At 31.4% G+C, this 19,558-nt stretch overlaps 1 protein-coding gene across 5 annotated transcripts in view; it reads left to right on the top strand.

Annotated features, from left to right (window-relative positions):
- The first annotated feature begins 3,757 nt into the window (after positions 1 to 3,757).
- The window catches only part of LOC120421337 (protein GDAP2 homolog), a 150,600-nt gene continuing 134,799 nt past the window's right edge, over positions 3,758 to 19,558 (top strand). For 3 of the 5 annotated variants that reach the window (XM_039584511.2, XM_039584512.2, XM_039584510.2), the window contains exon 1: positions 3,758 to 4,297. The gene's annotated coding sequence lies outside the window, so the exon portion shown is untranslated. The remainder of the gene's footprint in view (positions 4,298 to 19,558) is intronic. The other 2 variants (XM_039584515.2, XM_039584513.2) reach the window with 1 other exon arrangement.

Raw genomic sequence — 19,558 nt, 5'->3', positions numbered from 1 at the left:
GAAAATTCAAAAAAATATTTCCCGTTTCCCGGAAAGTTTGCAAATATACCAAATAATCCCGAAATTCAAAGGGAAAGAATATATTTTCTTAACTTGTTGGCACCATTGCGCAATGTTTTGAGAATGTATTTGAAGAATACTAAAAAGAATGAACTTATTTTGATTTGGTTCAATTTACTGTTCTTTTTGAATCCGTGAACTCAGTCTATAAAAGTCTTTAAAAAGCTTTTAACTTAAAAAAACTGGTTGTTGAATTTCATAATGATGATTTTAACTGTCCCAAATTGAAGGAAAACGTTTAAAATGTAATAAGATATGACGCGGTTAAAGTAACGGTTAACTTAAGTGGAGCAATCAGCTGTGCCCATTATCATCTGTTCAAACCAGAACAAAAACCTTCTTTTCTCCAAAACTTGTCAAACCGATCAGCATAGGGCTTCGGTGTCGATCAGAAGACCTTTCACTTCTGATTATTTATTTTTTCTTGTTGTGCACCAAAGCGTTGCCAGTTCACAGCTCTTCGTCTCACTTCCTTATTGCATATCTGCAAAAAAAAAATCAGCAAGCGGGTTCCATTCGTATCGTGGCTGGCAATCATGTAAAATTCAAACAAAAGAACCTGTCCTGCAAAACGGGGTCAACGCGTTCGAATACCCAAAGAACTTTCAAAAAAGGGCAAGTTCTGCAACCTTTCACGTAGTCTTAACCACACCGTACTTGTAAAGATGTTGGGAGTTGAGTCGAAAGATAACGGTGCAAAAGTTAAGGTAAAATAAAAGCAGAACAAACTCCGGACCGAAATGATTCGATTAAAGGTACTGGCAAAGAGTATTGAACACAAAAAAAGCAACCACGAAGGTACAGCGTTCCCCTTTGGCCAAAGAGAAAGGTAACCTGCCGGACGACAGAAGCCAAAGTGAAGGCCGTTTTGTGGAGACACACCCCGAAAAGGTCACGGAGGATCGGGGTGCCGTCCCGGGTTTGGTGCTGAAAAGTGCCGTCCGCCCGACCCGGGAACCGTAATAAATAATCATAATTGCCGAGGCCCGAAATTTACACGTCACTTGAAATTAACGAAGATTCGGGGAGGATTTTTAACTTTCTGGGTCAGCTGTTCTGAACAGAGAGTTTTCCAAGAAAAGGTGTTCACGTGGACGTCTTTAAAGTGGTGTAGTGTTGTTGTATTTCGATCAGGGGTTTTGTTTTTTTTGTCGTTTTTGTCGTTTTTGTCGTTTTTGTCGTTTTTGTCGTTTTTGTCGTTTTTGTCGTTTTTGTCGTTTTTGTCGTTTTTGTCTTTTTGTCTTTTTGTCTTTTTGTCTTTTTGTCTTTTTGTCTTTTTGTCTTTTTGTCTTTTTGTCTTTTTGTCTTTTTGTCTTTTTGTCTTTTTGTCTTTTTGTCTTTTTGTCTTTTTGTCTTTTTGTCTTTTTGTCTTTTTGTCTTTTTGTCTTTTTGTCTTTTTGTCTTTTTGTCTTTTTGTCTTTTTGTCTTTTTGTCTTTTTGTCTTTTTGTCTTTTTGTCTTTTTGTCTTTTTGTCTTTTTGTCTTTTTGTCTTTTTGTCTTTTTGTCTTTTTGTCTTTTTGTCTTTTTGTCTTTTTGTCTTTTTGTCTTTTTGTCTTTTTGTCTTTTTGTCTTTTTGTCTTTTAGTTTTTAGTTTTTAGTTTTTAGTTTTTAGTTTTTAGTTTTTAGTTTTTAGTTTTTAGTTTTTAGTTTTTAGTTTTTAGTTTTTAGTTTTTAGTTTTTAGTTTTTAGTTTTTAGTTTTTAGTTTTTAGTTTTTAGTTTTTAGTTTTTAGTTTTTAGTTTTTAGTTTTTAGTTTTTAGTTTTTAGTTTTGAGTTTTTAGTTTTTAGTTTTTAGTTTTTAGTTTTTAGTTTTTAGTTTTTAGTTTTTAGTTTTTAGTTTTTAGTTTTTAGTTTTTAGTTTTTAGTTTTTAGTTTTTAGTTTTTAGTTTTTAGTTTTTAGTTTTTAGTTTTTAGTTTTTAGTTTTTAGTTTTTAGTTTTTAGTTTTTAGTTTTTAGTTTTTAGTTTTTAGTTTTTAGTTTTTAGTTTTTAGTTTTTAGTTTTTAGTTTTTAGTTTTTAGTTTTTAGTTTTTAGTTTTTAGTTTTTAGTTTTTAGTTTTTAGTTTTTAGTTTTTAGTTTTTAGTTTTTAGTTTTTAGTTTTTAGTTTTTAGTTTTTATTTTTTAGTTTTTAGTTTTTAGTTTTTAGTTTTTAGTTTTTAGTTTTTAGTTTTTAGTTTTTAGTTTTTAGTTTTTAGTTTTTAGTTTTTAGTTTTTAGTTTTTATTTTTTAGTTTTTAGTTTTTAGTTTTTAGTTTTTAGTTTTTAGTTTTTAGTTTTTAGTTTTTAGTTTTTAGTTTTTAGTTTTTAGTTTTTAGTTTTTAGTTTTTAGTTTTTAGTTTTTAGTTTTTAGTTTTTAGTTTTTAGTTTTTAGTTTTTAGTTTTTAGTTTTTAGTTTTTAGTTTTTAGTTTTTAGTTTTTAGTTTTTAGTTTTTAGTTTTTAGTTTTTAGTTTTTAGTTTTTAGTTTTTAGTTTTTAGTTTTTAGTTTTTAGTTTTTTTTAGTTTTTAGTTTTTAGTTTTTAGTTTTTAGTTTTTAGTTTTTAGTTTTTAGTTTTTAGTTTTTAGTTTTTAGTTTTTAGTTTTTAGTTTTTAGTTTTTAGTTTTTAGTTTTTAGTTTTTAGTTTTTAGTTTTTAGTTTTTAGTTTTTAGTTTTTAGTTTTTAGTTTTTTAGTTTTTAGTTTTTAGTTTTTAGTTTTTAGTTTTTAGTTTTTAGTTTTTAGTTTTTAGTTTTTAGTTTTTAGTTTTTAGTTTTTAGTTTTTAGTTTTTAGTTTTAGTTTTAGTTTTAGTTTTTAGTTTTTAGTATTAGTTTTTTAGTTTTTAGTTTTTAGTTTTTAGTTTTTAGTTTTTAGTTTTTAGTTTTTAGTTTTTAGTTTTTAGTTTTTAGTTTTTAGTTTTTAGTTTTTAGTTTTTAGTTTTTAGTTTTTAGTTTTTAGTTTTTAGTTTTTAGTTTTTAGTTTTTAGTTTTTAGTTTTTAGTTTTTAGTTTTTAGTTTTTAGTTTTTAGTTTTTAGTTTTTAGTTTTTAGTTTTTAGTTTTTAGTTTTTAGTTTTTAGTTTTTAGTTTTTAGTTTTTAGTTTTTAGTTTTTAGTTTTTAGTTTTTAGTTTTTAGTTTTTAGTTTTTAGTTTTTAGTTTTTAGTTTTTAGTTTTTAGTTTTTAGTTTTAAGTTTTTAGTTTTTAGTTTTTAGTTTTTAGTTTTTAGTTTTTAGTTTTTAGTTTTTAGTTTTTAGTTTTTAGTTTTTAGGTTTTAGTTTTTAGTTTTTAGTTTTTAGGTTTTAGTTTTTAGTTTTTAGTTTTTAGTTTTTAGTTTTTAGTTTTTAGTTTTTAGTGTTCAATTTTTACAAATTAGTTTCCTAAACGGTACAAATTTAAATTTAATTTGGCCCTTTTTGATTCCGTCACGAGCTTTTCGCTTAATCCACCCGAAAGCTCCCTGCACTAAAAAGCTCCCCGGTTGCACCGCATCGCTTCGCCGGACTTACACCGTCAACATCAGCGAAGCTTTTCGCCCAACATTGGCTCACCACCACCACCACCCACATCAAGCTTATCAATGCTTTCAATAGTATTCGTAACGTTCGCTCTTTTGAGAGAATTCGAGAGTAATTTCTCGAGGGAGAGCGATATTCCCTTTTTTCACGGTCGAGTCCTGTGTAGCCTGTGTGGTATAACTTTTCCAGCCTCATCTTCTCCGGCCAGTGAGTGGGTGACAGCAGAGTGGTTCAGTTGCTTCAGCTTGAATAATACGATTTTTCTCCTCCTCGACCGAAAAGCTGTGTGTCCATTTGTTGACCAGAACATACACACACTGGAAGAAGAAGAAGAAGCTTTTTTGTTGAAGAAAAGTTTCAAAGCTTAAAGGAGTATTAAACCAAGAAGAAGGCGAAGAAGCTAGCAGTGCTCGTGCAAAAAGTGGTCGTTTTTCCTTTTTCTTGAGTTTTCCTTTCATCTTTGGACTACTCGTTAGTGAGTGTATGTGTGTGCGAAACAAAGTGTGTGTGTTCGTTCGCGTACGAGTTTGCTGCCAAGAGTGGAAAACAGATTTTCCAACTTTTTATCGCCGTTAATGTCGCGCTGAATTTTCCGTTGATGTGGGCAGCAGCAGCAGATCCCGTTTGAAAGAAAAGTTCCAAGAGGAAAAACTCTTCTTGTTTTTTTTCTGCGTGTTACAAGTTTAGTGCAAAGTGCGTGCGTGTTTTTCCACCCTCCAGTGTCCGGAAAAACGCGATTTTCTACTCGTCAAAGTAAGCAAATTTCAGCCATAGTTTTTCAGCTCATTTTCACTGATAAAGGAAAGTGCTCAAAGTGGTGAATCGAGATTCCTTCTGGAAAAAAAAGTTGCGTAGCTGCAAAAAGAGTGCCTTTTTGTGGGCAAGCAAAAATCTCTAATTAAATTATCAAACAGTGCGTTTGTGTGAGTGCTTTTCCCCGTTGGAAAAGAGGGCTGTAATTTTCCCAAGGATTTTCCACAAACTCGCGGTACGCGAAATCGTCATCTCGCAAAGGATTTTTTGGATGGCCATGGTTTTGGTTTGTATTACGAAATCGTTCTCGAGCAAATGGAACAGTAGGCCTTAAGGATCGAGGTAGGCCACGACAATTTAAATTTCAATAATTCTAGCAAACAAATTCGGGAAATGCAGCGCTACTTATTGAATGTGATAACAGTATTTTAAAAAGAGACTTTAAAGTTCCATTTTCTGATTAAATTTTCCATCTAACGTAACTTTTGGCCAACCTGAGGGAGGGTGAGAAAGAGAAAGACTGCGAGAGAAAAGGGACAATGTGAGAGAGGGAAAACATTGCACAAAAAAACGTTGTAATCTTGTAAAAAAGGAGCAAACCCATTAGATTTTCTCGCTCTTCATTGAGCACAGTGGGCAGGATTAAAAAAAAATGGTCAGAGTTTCGAACAGAGGTGAATTGTTTTTTTTTTTATCAAAACAAAGTTATGTTGTAACAAGTACTGACCATCAAGAATTCAAACTTAATTGGCGTACTAATTGATTTGGATGTCAGGGGGTTAATCAGAGGGAAAAAAATATTGCAAACAATTCAACCTTCCTACGGTATTGGGGTCCTTTTCGGCCTTTTTGAAAATAAAATTTGCCATAACTTTCGCTACATACATGCTAGAGCCTTGAAATTTTCTGACATTAAATTTATAGCATAGCATAGCATAGCATAGCATTGGTGTCTAAAATTTTCTGACATTAAATTTATAGTATAAAAACACATTTCACAAAACAAATAAACCTCGGACGACCCCTAGGGGAGCGTCCATAACAAAAGTTACTTTAAAGGTATTGGGGTTCTTCGACCCAAAATTTTAAAAAAATCTTCAAAAATCCAGTTTTTGGCCGATTCCGGTTCTTTTGGTCACAAATGAAAGCTTAGAACGCCCCCTCTCCGAAACCGACCTGGAAAACCGGATTTGGTCACTGTGGCCACCGGGAATCGGCTACAACCGTAAAAAGCCCTTTTTGAGACCCCAACTTTGACGACCTGTATCTCCGGCAATTTTCAACCAATCAGGATCCTTCGGGTTGCATTGTAACCGGAGGCGGTCGGTCGGATCGCATTGGCGTAATTAAACAAATGGCTTAAGCGCCACTCCCAAAGGGAGACCATTCATCATGTGCTGCTTTGCCCAGCTATGAGACCCTGCCACAGGGCGGGTGTATCCTTGATGCCAAAATTTGCGATTGAGAACGATCCGACTCATCCGAGAACTCGGCGGTTAGCCGAGGCGCTACAAACGGAAGAAAAAGATCGCAAACTAAAAAAAAATACTTCAGATCTAGAAAACAAAAGATTGTACTTGCCCCGTTCTTATCTCACAGGTAGAAAATCTCCCCAATCAAATTTCCCCAGAACGCTTCAGAAGCCAGAATGGCGGAACCAAACAGAAAACTACCGCGAAAGTCGTGAAAAGATGCCTCAGAAAACATTAGAAAAAACCACAAAATTACTCCAGAAACTCAAAAAAACGTATATTCAGGTTCGCATAATTCAGTAGCTACAATTTATTGTTTACAAAAAAATACTTCGGGCCCTACGAGATTCGATCCAGGGATTCTGCATGCTAGTCTACCACGGTACCTCGGTACCACAAGAGAATTCCTGTCTCTCTACCTGACGGCAGTGCACTGCCTGGCTAGTAGTGTGCGTTGGCTTGGGGGGCGAAATTCATTCGGGTGATCGCTATAATTCACTGCCCACTGGGTTGGCGGAAAAAGTGTTGGCCAACGATCGATCATGCGCATGTCGGGAGAAAAAGTTCGTACTTACACGACCATGGAAATGTGTGTTGGTTGGCGATCCGGCGAGCAGGTGGTGGTGCTTACAGCTTCGGCTACGGCGAGATGGTTCCGCCGGCGGCTAACAGCAGACGGGTTGGCACTAACGACGGGTGCTCAGCATCACTTCCGGTGTGCGGGGGCGCACAGGTGTGCAGCTAGGAGGCTGCGATGGTAGCGTCGGTTGCGACGACGGCGCGGATGCGCGCGGGAACTTGGCGGTGTTCCTACACGGAAAGAAGGTTTATCGTGAATCTTACTAAATTTCGGTTAAAAACCCTAAAAAAAATGGTTGTTTTTTCAACCACGATTTTTTTTAGCTGGAAATCCTAAAAAAAAGTCCTGGATTTGACAGCTGGATCCAGGTCCTAAAAATGATAAATCTAGCTAAATTTTTAGTAAATTTTACTAATTTACAAGCTGGAAAAATGCTGTCAGTCTCAAAAGCTGTATGTTTTGAGAAGGTCTGTTAGCTATTTTAGCTAGATTTTATGGTATTCTAGGAAGTTTTATAGTTAGCCCAGCGAGTTTTTAGGCTGTTTCAACTAGTTTTTTTGGAATCATTCTCAAAATTTTCCATTGAATGCTGCGAAGCCAGGTATTTTCACACATCTCTTTAGCTAGTTTAGCTAACTTTGCCACTATTCTTGGTAGGTGTTTTGGTTGGAATAGCTCATTTTTCCACTATTTCTACAAGTTTTCTTTCAAAAGCCTCCGTTGCTGCCTGCAAAGCACGCATTATTCACCCAGCCTTTTGGCTGATTTAGCTCGTTTTTTTTTGTTCTTGCTTCGTTTTTCGTAAAGTCCAGCTAATTTTTCGACTGTTTTAACTGGTAATTTCGAAATCATTTTTAAAAATCCCTTGCTGCCTGTAAAGTTGTTTTTTATTTTCAAAAATACTTTTGCTGGTGTAGCATGATTTTCCGCTATTCTTGGTACGTTTTTTGGTAGACCAGCAAGTTTTTTGGATGTTTCAATAGTTTCCAGGCTTTTAAACTATGTTATAGTTGATCATTCTAATTGTACGGCTTTGTTGCGATATTCTATTGACAAATAAAAAAAAATGAAATACTGTAATACAAAAATACAAAAATACAAAAATACAAAAATACAAAAATACAAAAATACAAAAATACAAAAATACAAAAATACAAAAATACAAAAATACAAAAATACAAAAATACAAAAATACAAAAATACAAAAATACAAAAATACAAAAATACAAAAATACAAAAATACAAAAATACAAAAATACAAAAATACAAAAAAAAACAAAAATACAAAAATACAAAAAAACAAAAATACAAAAATACAAAAATACAAAAATACAAAAATACAAAAATACAAAAATACAAAAATACAAAAATACAAAAATACAAAAATACAAAAATACAAAAATACAAAAATACAAAAATACAAAAATACAAAAATACAAAAATACAAAAATACAAAAATACAAAAATACAAAAATACAAAAATACAAAAATACAAAAATACAAAAATACAAAAATACAAAAATACAAAAATACAAAAATACAAAAATACAAAAATACAAAAATACAAAAATACAAAAATACAAAAATACAAAAATACAAAAATACAAAAATACAAAAATACAAAAATACAAAAATATGTTGCGATATTCTATTGACAAATAAAAAAAAATGAAATACTGTAATACAAAAATACAAAAATACAAAAATACAAAAATACAAAAATACAAAAATACAAAAATACAAAAATACAAAAATACAAAAATACAAAAATACAAAAATACAAAAATACAAAAATACAAAAATACAAAAATACAAAAATACAAAAATACAAAAATACAAAAAAAAACAAAAATACAAAAATACAAAAAAACAAAAATACAAAAATACAAAAATACAAAAATACAAAAATACAAAAATACAAAAATACAAAAATACAAAAATACAAAAATACAAAAATACAAAAATACAAAAATACAAAAATACAAAAATACAAAAATACAAAAATACAAAAATACAAAAATACAAAAATACAAAAATACAAAAATACAAAAATACAAAAATACAAAAATACAAAAATACAAAAATACAAAAATACAAAAATACAAAAATACAAAAATACAAAAATACAAAAATACAAAAATACAAAAATACAAAAATACAAAAATACAAAAATACAAAAATACAAAAATACAAAAATACAAAAATACAAAAATACAAAAATACAAAAATACAAAAATACAAAAATACAAAAATACAAAAATACAAAAATACAAAAATACAAAAATACAAAAATACAAAAATACAAAAATACAAAAATACAAAATACAAAAATACAAAAATACAAAAATACAAAAATACAAAAATACAAAAATACAAAAATACAAAAATACAAAAATACAAAAATACAAAAATACAAAAATACAAAAATACAAAAATACAAAAATACAAAAATACAAAAATACAAAAATACAAAAATACAAAAATACAAAAATACAAAAATACAAAAATACAAAAATACAAAAATACAAAAATACAAAAATACAAAAATACAAAAATACAAAAATACAAAAATACAAAAATACAAAAATACAAAAATACAAAAATACAAAAATACAAAAATACAAAAATACAAAAATACAAAAATACAAAAAAATACCAAAAAATACAAAAATACCAAAAAATACCAAAAAATACAAAAAAATACAAAAATACAAAAATACAAAAATACAAAATACAAAAATACAAAAATACAAAAATACAAAAATACAAAAATACAAAAATACAAAAATACAAAAATACAAAAATACAAAAATACAAAAATACAAAAATACAAAAATACAAAAATACAAAAATACAAAAATACAAAAATACAAAAATACAAAAATACAAAAATACAAAAATACAAAAAAAAAACTTACAAAAAGTTATTTTGGTTAAATTATAGTAAATTCATGTTAAATTTAAACTATGTTTTGCATTTAACAAAGTTTAAATATAACATCAAATTACTTTCACTTAAACAAAATAACTTTACTTTATCCAACTTAATTTAACTTAATTTAACTAAATTTAACTTAATTTAACATATTTTAACATAATTTAACTTTATTTAACTTAACTTAACTTAATTTAACTTAATTTAACTTAATTTAACTTAATTTAACTTAATTTAACTTAATTTAACTTAATTTAACATAATTTAACTTAATTTAACTTAATTAAACTTAACTTAACTTAATTTAACTTGATTCAACTTTATTTAACTTAATTTAACTTTATTTAACTTTATTTGCCTTTATTTGCCTTTATTTAACTTTATTTAACTTTATTTAACTTTATTTAACTTTAATTAACTTTATTTAACTTAATTTAACTTAATTTAGCTTAATTTAACTAAATTTAACTTAATTCAACATAATTTAACTTAATTTAACTCAATTTTACTAAATTTAACTTAATTTAACTCAATTTAACTCAATTTAACTCAATTTAGCTTAATATTACTTAATGAAACTAAATTTAACTTAATTTAATTTATCTTAATCAAACTTATTTTAGCTTAATTAAAGTTAACTTAATTTAATTGAATTTAACTTAGTTTAACCTAATTCAACTTAATTAAACTTATTTTAACTTAATTAAAGTTAACTTAACTTAATTAAACTCAATTTAACTGAATTTTACCAAATAACATTAAATTTAACTAAATTCTACCAAATGTAATAACATTTGAATAAATGTACTTACATTTACCTATATTCTACTACATTTACCTAAATTCAGCTACATTTTTCTAAATATAACCATTTTCAACTAAATTAAGCTCAATTTAACTGATTTAATTTAATTTTACTTAATTAAACTTGATTGAAATTAATTTGACATATATTAACTGAATTTAACATAATTTCAACTCAATTTTACTTAATTTAACTTTATTTTACTGAATTTTACATAAATTTACTTTATTTTACTTAATTTTACATAAACTAAACTATTGGCACTACGCCCCCCGGGGCATGGCCTTCCTCTAACGTGGGATTTCTGCTCCAGCGCCTCTGACGAGACAGGAGAATTTTACATAGTTTTACTTAATTAAGCTTAATTTTATTTAATTTTGCTTAATTTTACTTAATTTTGCTTAATTTTACTTCATTTTGCTTAATTTTACTTAATTTTGCTTATTTTTTTTTAAATTTTACTAAATTTAACTTAACACAACTTAATTTAACCAAATTTGGGCAAATTCAACTAAATCTCTCAAAAAATAACTAATTTCAACTGAATGTATCTGAATTTAACTAAATTTTGCTTAATTTAACTATTTTTTTTTTAATTCATCTTATTCAACAAAATTTATTTAAACTTATCTAAATTTTACTTTATTTTACTAATTTAAACTAAATTTAATCAATTTTAACGAAATTTTACTAATTTCAACTAAATTTAACTAATTTTAACTAAATTTTATCAATTTAACTGATTTTAACTGAATTCTACATTTTTATTTAAATTTTACCAAATGTAACTTATTTTAACTAAACTTAAATTGATTAAACTTAATTTCACTTAATTGCACTTAATTCACTTAATTGAACTTAATTTAACTTCATTTCTATTAATATTTAACAATATTTATGGATGTGCTTAAAAGGCATTAGGTACCCTATTTGTTCGGAGCTGTCAAACATTGGCCAATCTATGTCTAGACATTCTGTACCCGCCGCCCCTCCAGGTGGACAGATGTCCATACAAAAAAGTATACTGTGGACAATCGCCAGCCTCCCCTTTCCCCTGCCAAAGTGTTCACGTGGTTTAGGGATGCTCCCACTTTATGTTAAGTACATGTTTTTACCTACGCATCATGCAAACAATAACGAGAGGCTCAACTTCTAACCACTTTCCCTCAACACAAAAAAACTTCTCACCTTATCTACTGAAACTTACCTTCAGGTGTCGATCCGCAGAAAACCTTCCAGGCTTTTGATTTATTCACTCACACAACACATTCTATCACCTTTTGCACTTGCACTTGCACTCAAACAGCACACATAACCATCAAAAAACTACGCGAACTGATGACCTGTCAAAAAATCCATGCTGCCGGTTCCAGCTAATTTTTCGGTAAAATTACGCAAAATTGTGCTGAAACACCATTATTTTTGGTAAAACCTCTCCTGTCATTTTGATTTGGGCTGTCAGTATTGGAAAGCAAATCAGCAATCAGGGTTAGCTATTTCACCAATCCCAGGTTGGTAAATTTAACTGTAATTTTAGCTGATTCAACCAAAAAAATCACTGTTTCACCAATTTGAAGCCAGCTAATTTGAATTGTTAAATTTTGGATAGAACTCTTTTCCGTGTAGGGCTCCACGAGGCCGTTCCGGTTCGGTCGGTTGGTGGTCGAGGGTTCGACCGCGGCGTGTGTTGACGGACGCCGCCCAGCTCTTGAGTTGACGGACGAGCTGCTTGGGGGTTCACCCCGGAACTTCGACCCCTTGGTGGAGTCCAAAAGCGCTGGGTTGTCGGTTGGAGTGGCCGCTCTGCTGCGGATGATGCCGGTTGCCACCTGTGCCGAGAAGATCGCCCAACCAATTCCCCAAAAATTAGCCAACGCACTTCGGTAACCTAGATTGACTACGTTACCTGGAGTTTCAGGGTTTTAATCTGGTTCGCCACTACCCTACTCCTAATTCTACCACTAGCCGCGAGATCTAAAATAAAATTGCAGAATTAACCTCTGCCACTGAGACACTTCCACGACTTTAAACTAACTTCCAAAAAACGATTCCAAACGGTCCTTCGACCACTCCTGCTTCCTGCACGATCAGGGTAAAAGTGACCGAGTCGAAGTCCTAGAACCCTCAGTAGAGGTGCAATTAGAACAACTTCGGTTCTCTAGAACTCGAGCAACATTACAATTGCAATTATTGTGCGAGTTTAGCCGAAGCATCTCTTAAGAATTTGCAATCTCTGACTGCCGAACTGGAGTGCATCGACCTCCCGTTCGAGTCAAAAAAGTGCTTTTGTCGCAAACTTTAGCATCTGAAGATTCTTCCTTCTTGTGCGGATCTCATAACAGGTCAAGGCAAAGTATTTTGAAAGTCTCCCATAAGGGGTGGCGCTCAACCCATGACATAATAGGGACGTGGCATTACATCGTGCTGCCATCTGGTTTTTTAAAGCGCAAGAGTGGAAAAGTGCTGAGTCATCGTCTAAAAATAGACGGCGTCCTATCTCGCCCAGCAAAATGAAGTCGATGAAGTAGTCGGTTTCGATGAGAAAAAGTGGAAAATGTGGTCTAAAAATAGCGACGCCATCCCCCTATTAGGTCGAGGCGTAGCGCGAGAAGATAAGCCAACCATAATTATGGCTCGCTAAAATATTGGCGAATTCATCTTTTCTGTCTGCCGTTCTTGCGGCAGAGGGTTGTACTGATGGTACTGCTACAGCATTCGGCAGGTATTTACCTGTACTTAGACCACAAATATTAATATCAGGGCTAGGTGACCTACCGGTTCCGGAAATCCGGAACATCCGAAAAGTTCATGTTTTACTGTTTTTCACGTATATGTGATACCAATTCTCTCATGATAGTTGAAATTGATACATAAACTTACTTAAAACACAATACACGATTGCCAGAACCACTCTGGAGTATTAGTGCCCACTTCCGGGTAACCTGGAACCGGTTCCCGGGTAACCGATGAACGGCCAACTTGATTTTTTTTTGTTGAAAACCCATCATGTTGCATATCAAACTTCATGAAATCGAAAGATATATCCATCATTGGTAAAGCCGTTTTTCTCTGAGCCTTCCTGGCCAACCTGGAATCGGTTATCGGTGGCCCCTTGGGGACACTTTCGGAATATAAGAGAAACCCTATCATCCGACATATCAAACATCATGGAATTGAAAGATATGTCAATCTACGCGCATGCCAATGTTCGCTGAGCTATCGGTTGTATGTAAACACCAAATAAATTGAATAACGATTAATCCTGCATTTTCAATCAAATAGAGTATTTTGAATCTTATTACAGATTTGAAATTTGGGTCCACAGATCAGTTAAAATCAATTTGTTGACACAATTATAATTTAATTTGATTTTAAACAACACAGAAAAAAATGATGGTAATATTCACCAGGAAATGGTGACAGATTTTGTTTCAAAAAAATGTGTAATATAACTTTAGGAAATGATGAATACTCATCAGTTTATGATGAATATTCATCAGGTTTACATTTTTACATTTTTTTTAAGTAATATTTCTCAGAAAAGAGCTTTTTTTAAAAAAAGGCTTTAATTTTTATTAATAATTTAATAAAGTGTATGAATGAATAAAAAATAAACTTATTAAAGCATGTTGAATTGGCTCAGCCACTCGAATTTGATGAATTTATCACCCAAAAAGTGGGATCTAAGGGGTATCCTGAGCAAAAATTTACACCTTTATAATGTACTTTAAGATGAACAAAGAATACCGAAGACATCATGGAATTGAATAAAATAAGCAATCTAAAATAAATCGATTGATTTTTTTTCTTTTTTATGTCAAAATAAGTATTCATTGTTTTTATTGTCTCAGATTAGTTTTGGAAACATTTTGTTACAACTTAAAAGCTAGTAGTTTAAATTCATATAACAAATGGAACAAACACTGAACGATTTAAAAAAGACCGGAAAAGACAGCAAATAATGTAGATATAAATGATTGAATTTTGTAGAATAGACTTAAAACTATCAATGAAAACATCACCTTGATAAGATAAATGCATACAAAAATGTTAAAACTAAATGAAGAATAACATATACAAGATAAGTAAAATAAATAAATAAATTGTTCGCTCTACAGCATTGCCTTGGCGTTCTCGATTGCAAGATTCCTACTCGAATTCCTTCTTTGGTGTCCGAAGGCTTGATTGATGAGGCAATTGCAAACCTCTTTTTACACCTAAGCTTCCATTCTCCTCGGGATTCGAACCTACGATCTTTAGATAAATAAAAATATTCTGCCATAAAAAAGTTGCTCAAATTGCCACCTGAACAGGATAGACCAAATAAAATAAATAGTCAGTTTTGGACAAAATTTGCTCTTTCACAGAATTTCAAAAGACAGTAAAAACAGCATTATTTTTTACCACTTGCAAACCCACTGTGCACCGTCTGCGACTGGGTGGGTGCCAGCATTCCTCCCATAACACCCACACAAACGCGTGGAGTACCTAGTGTGGTGAAGTGATCGACAACACACACACTGCACGACGGGTGGACCATGTGCTCAAGCTTGAAAGGACTCTGCGAGAGAGACTTTAAAGCGAGAAAATGGGAGAGGACATGTTTGGGGAGCTTTTCTCTTTTGGGAATGTTTGTCAGCTTATTTGTGTGAGTGTGATGTAATGGCATCCTTGTGTTATCAACAGAGAACAAGAGGGGACAAAAAATGTGAGAAAGTCGACGTGGGAGTTGTTTTTATTTTTGATTTTTTATTTATTTTTTTCTGTTACACTAAACCCGTTGCGTACTTTGTTACATCAATTAGAGTGATCGTTATAACACACACTTCGGTGAGATTTTTTTTTATAACTTGCACTAATGTGAGGGTCTCACACAGAAAGAATAATGCAATAGGGGTTAAGGATTCGGTCCTGTTTATATCAAATTCGCAGATTTTTACCATTTAAACAATTTCTTTGACAATGCTTTTCAGAGAAGCCTGCTTCCTCACTTTCTACTTAGCTATTCGAGACGGTTTGAGTTGAAAACACTTTTAAGAAGCCGTACACAGAAATAAATCAATTCCCGTTATCGTGAATTGTGTTGTGAATTGAGAACCACGAAGGAATTTATTCATGTGTATGGTGCATTTGCACTATAAACGTGAATATATTCCTTCGTGGTTCTCAAATTCATGAACTTGATTCACAATTTCGAGAATTGACTTTTTTTGCGTGTAGTTGAACGTTAAAATGTTCATATGCCAACATTAGGTGTTCGATGGAATTACATGTTACTCCCCTATTTACCAGGGTTCCATTTATTTTGTTAAAGTATGTTGACTCACAACAATATTTTTTTTATAAAATGAGAAGGTATATAAATGACAAGGTATTTTTGAAGTCTGTTTAGATAACAATTAAAAATTGTAATCTAGAAACTAATTTTAGCTGTGTTTTGTGTAGAATTATTCAAAGAATCCGATGATGCAGTCCATTTTCCGATTAAAACTTATTTTCTTTGAGAACAACATGACACTATCAGAGAATTTTAACAATCCTATTCATGAATGTGTTTATAAGATAACTTTCAACTTTTAAATCTTTTCAAAAAATACTTGAAAAATAATTCTTGAAAACTGCCTACATATCTTTTCGTGTATTTAATTCGTATTTTTCATTTTGCAAAAATCTTCAGCCTATTTAGTACATTAATTGAACATAAAGCACCATGCGTCTCCAGCAAAACGAACTGAGAACTCATTTTGATGGAGAAGCATGGTGATGTATGACATACCGTAAACCGGGGTGACTTTGATAGGTTTTCCATTTATTTTTGGTACATTTTCCAACAGGTAAGGTTTTTCTCAAGATTATTATTTTTAAAACATGTACTGGGGTAGGCTACACAAAGTCCATGCACTATTTTGGAAAAAAAGTTTTTTCAATAGTGTTTAGAAAAATAGTTACGTTAAAAATTCATAGTTTAAATTCCGGGTAGACTTTGATAGTCATAGTTTTTCTTGTGAAAATCAGATTATAGGTGTTCAAACTTTATTTGTACATTAAATGTACCATCACTAAAGTAGCTGATAAAGTTTTTAAGAAAAAAAGCAATGTTTATATTCAGTTAACTAAGTTTATAAGCCTTTTAACAAAATACATATAAATTTTAGGTAAAATTGTTAAAAAGTCGGAATTTGCCTGAAATTTGTTAAAACTAGTTTTGTTTATGAAATTATCAATATATATTGCATTTTATACAGAATTCGAAGCACGAATCACAAGTTTTCACATTTGACATGAAATTAGTTCAACAGAAATTGCCTTTAAATTTGGAGATTTTTTTTTAAATTGTGTTTCAAAAACACATATTATTTATTATTTACAAACTTATTTAACCTTGTCCTAGTGAAAAATTGTCCAAAGAATCCGAAAATGCATTTCGTTTTCCGATTCAAAATCATGTTCATTGAGAAAATCATGACACTTTGAGAATTTTAAAATAATGACTTTCATCAACATTTTCTTAACTATAGTCAACTAACTTTTTAAACTTATCAAAATTTTATGAATAGTTCTTTTTGAGGTACTTTGAACACTTCTCTACCACGGTCAGTATGATTCTAAACCATTCCGTACGTATTTAAATTGTACTCTTCATTTTGCGGAAAAATCTCAAACCTATCAAAGTCACCCCGGCTATCAAAGTCACCCCGTTTTACGGTCCGATATTATTTGTCAATAAATTACATATCAGAATTATGAATGAATGTTAATGAATAAAAACTTTTAAAAATATTCGTACCAGCCCAAACAAATAATAATAATAAAATAGGGATGTAATTATTTTGGTCATGGAACTCCCATCATACTTGATACTTGATATCTTGATCTTGCGGCATGACTTAGAATCGCTGTAAAATCAAGATGATTCATTCACATTCCTTCAAAAATAAAAAAATAAATCCCAAAGCAATTCATGACCTCCGCCAGTTCGTCACAAGCACCAGGCCCTCTTTGAACTCAAGGACACGTGGTGAACTTGCCGGCCATACCAGGGTTCACCAGCACAAAGTTCTTACAAATTTACGCATAATTTGTTCACAAAGCGTATATCCCTACCGACGGCAAGAAACCTTTTTTTATTGCCTTATTGAAATGAGGCCAATAATACCGTCCGTCCTGACCCTAAGCCGCCTCCGCCACCAAGGTCCTTCAACTGGACTTCACATGCGAAATGTTCGCATCCTTGATGTGGGCCGAACACGCACACACTTTTAACGGCTCCTTTCGATTGGGCTTAGTACGCCAGGAACGGACATTTTACACTGATAAGGGCCTTTTAAGGTGGGTTATGCACGGAAAAAAAATCTTTTTTGAATTGTTACTGGAATGTTAGTGGAAAATAAAATGAACATTTTTTAAACCATTTTAAGCATTTCAAGAATTTGCTGTTCAATTGTAAATCTTTTTTTTTCATCTGTGAAACCTATCTCACGGTGGTGGTCAATAACGTGTGATCGTATCCCGAAGCCGTTTCATACGCAATTTTCTGCAAGGGTTATTTTAAATGGAGTGGCGAAAGGTTAAACGCCAATATATTGGTAGATTTAGTAAAGTGGGATTTTAGAATTCTATATTGTTTTGTGCGTTTCATGAATCTGTTAGATTTTGCGAAGTTCTGTTATTTTATAGTAAAAAAAATCATGTATGTTTTTGAATACAATTTTTTCAGTTAAGCAATTGAAAATATTTGATTTTATTTGTTAACATCCTCAACAGCACGTGCTTCTCGAAAGTTATTATATTTCATGAATTGTCACATTTTTCATCTGATAGGGGTCAACCTTAAAAAATCAATAAGTTAGGGTTATGGAACATGCTGCTGCCATCATTAAATTGCCTGTCACTTTGATTGTGTGCTGTTTCTGAACGAACTTCTGAACACAATCAACCGGTTGCATCGCTCTGAGGGCACTGAATGAGGGGGTGGTGGCTTGAGGAAGCTTTCACTGCCTACATTGAATGCCACTTTGAACGTTAGAGGAAAGGGAGAAAAAATTGAAGCATAATAGCATGGCATTTTAAATGCAGTAATTGTGAGTTATTTATTAAAATAATGGTGGAACGATAATCAAGATAAATTACATTTTTTGAACAATTAATTTAACTATCAAGAAATCGGAAAAAGTAGCCCTGACCCCTCTTCAATGTTTATAAATTGTTGTCCCAAGGGGATGATTTTGGCCACTGCGAAAATTCGAAAATACTAACTTTATTCCTCACTCTTTACCAACAATGGGTGATATGATGGGTTTAGACACAAATTTCATCTATTTTTTTAGATCCGGAATAAAAAAGTACACAAATTTCACTTAAGTGGTCATCACTCGAGACAGGGTTACTAGATCTTCAATGTTTTGAACTCGTTGGAAACGACTCGACGATCCTGAAAAGTCAGCGTGTCTTTCAACGATTATATAGAAATGACTTTTTCACCGTGAAAATTTTACACATCATTCGAAAATAAATACACAATTAACACGACACCTTGCCTCCCGGTCAACGATGATATAGAAAGGGCTTCCAAAATCACAAAACACTTAATTTAGATTAAAAAAGCCACTTGGTTTCGCTTTTTCCACAGAATTAAAGGAAATCAGTTTCAATCAGCACAATGACAACCAACTGCTTGCAAAATGGACCACAAATTAAACAAAAGAAACGCAAAAAAAATATACCACGTGGTTTCGCTCCTTCCTCAGAACTTGAATCAAGTTTGTATGGAAATTTTGGAAATAAATCTGAATCACCTTTTTTTACTAATTCTATCGGTTTTGTGTTCTACATCTTATCGAACAGTAATGTACATTTTTAAAATAATTTGGTCTCCAATTTCAACCTTGATTTGTAAATGTTACTGAAAATAAAATTCACTCAAATTAGGGACAGAGCCAAATTCGACAAAATAGTAGTTTATGCAACAAAATGCTACCAGTTGCATAGTTATTTTTTTTTGCAATTCCAAATCACAAACAAAACAAACAATTGTGGTCTTTCGATTCAGGCGATGAAAATAGTAGTTTATGCAACAAGTTGCAAAAAGAGGATTTTTTCAGCACGAGTCGTACATTTATCCAACGAGGTTCACCGAGTTGGATAAATACGACGAGTGCTGAAAAAATTAAGTTTTGCAACGAGTTCCTTACAACATTTTTTGCAATTTCGAAAAACACTCATTGAGTGAAATTTTAAGTCGAATTTTCATGTATTTTGTCAATAAATCGTTTAAATCAAAAAAATGTTGAAAAGTGTTACTTTTCGAAACAAGTGCTGAAAAGTTCAACTTTTCAGCACCCATTTCAGTGCTGAAAAGTAGAACTTTTCAGCATTTATTTTGAAAAGTGTTGATATTCGATTATGTTATTTTTGGTACAGAAAAGTAGGCTATTTCGTCGTTCAAGAATGACAGGAAAAGTAAGTAGTT

Source organism: Culex pipiens, chromosome 3 (assembly GCF_016801865.2).
Source record: "Culex pipiens pallens isolate TS chromosome 3, TS_CPP_V2, whole genome shotgun sequence".
Taxonomy (NCBI): domain Eukaryota; kingdom Metazoa; phylum Arthropoda; class Insecta; order Diptera; family Culicidae; genus Culex; species Culex pipiens.
This window is presented reverse-complemented; position numbering and strand designations above follow the sequence as displayed.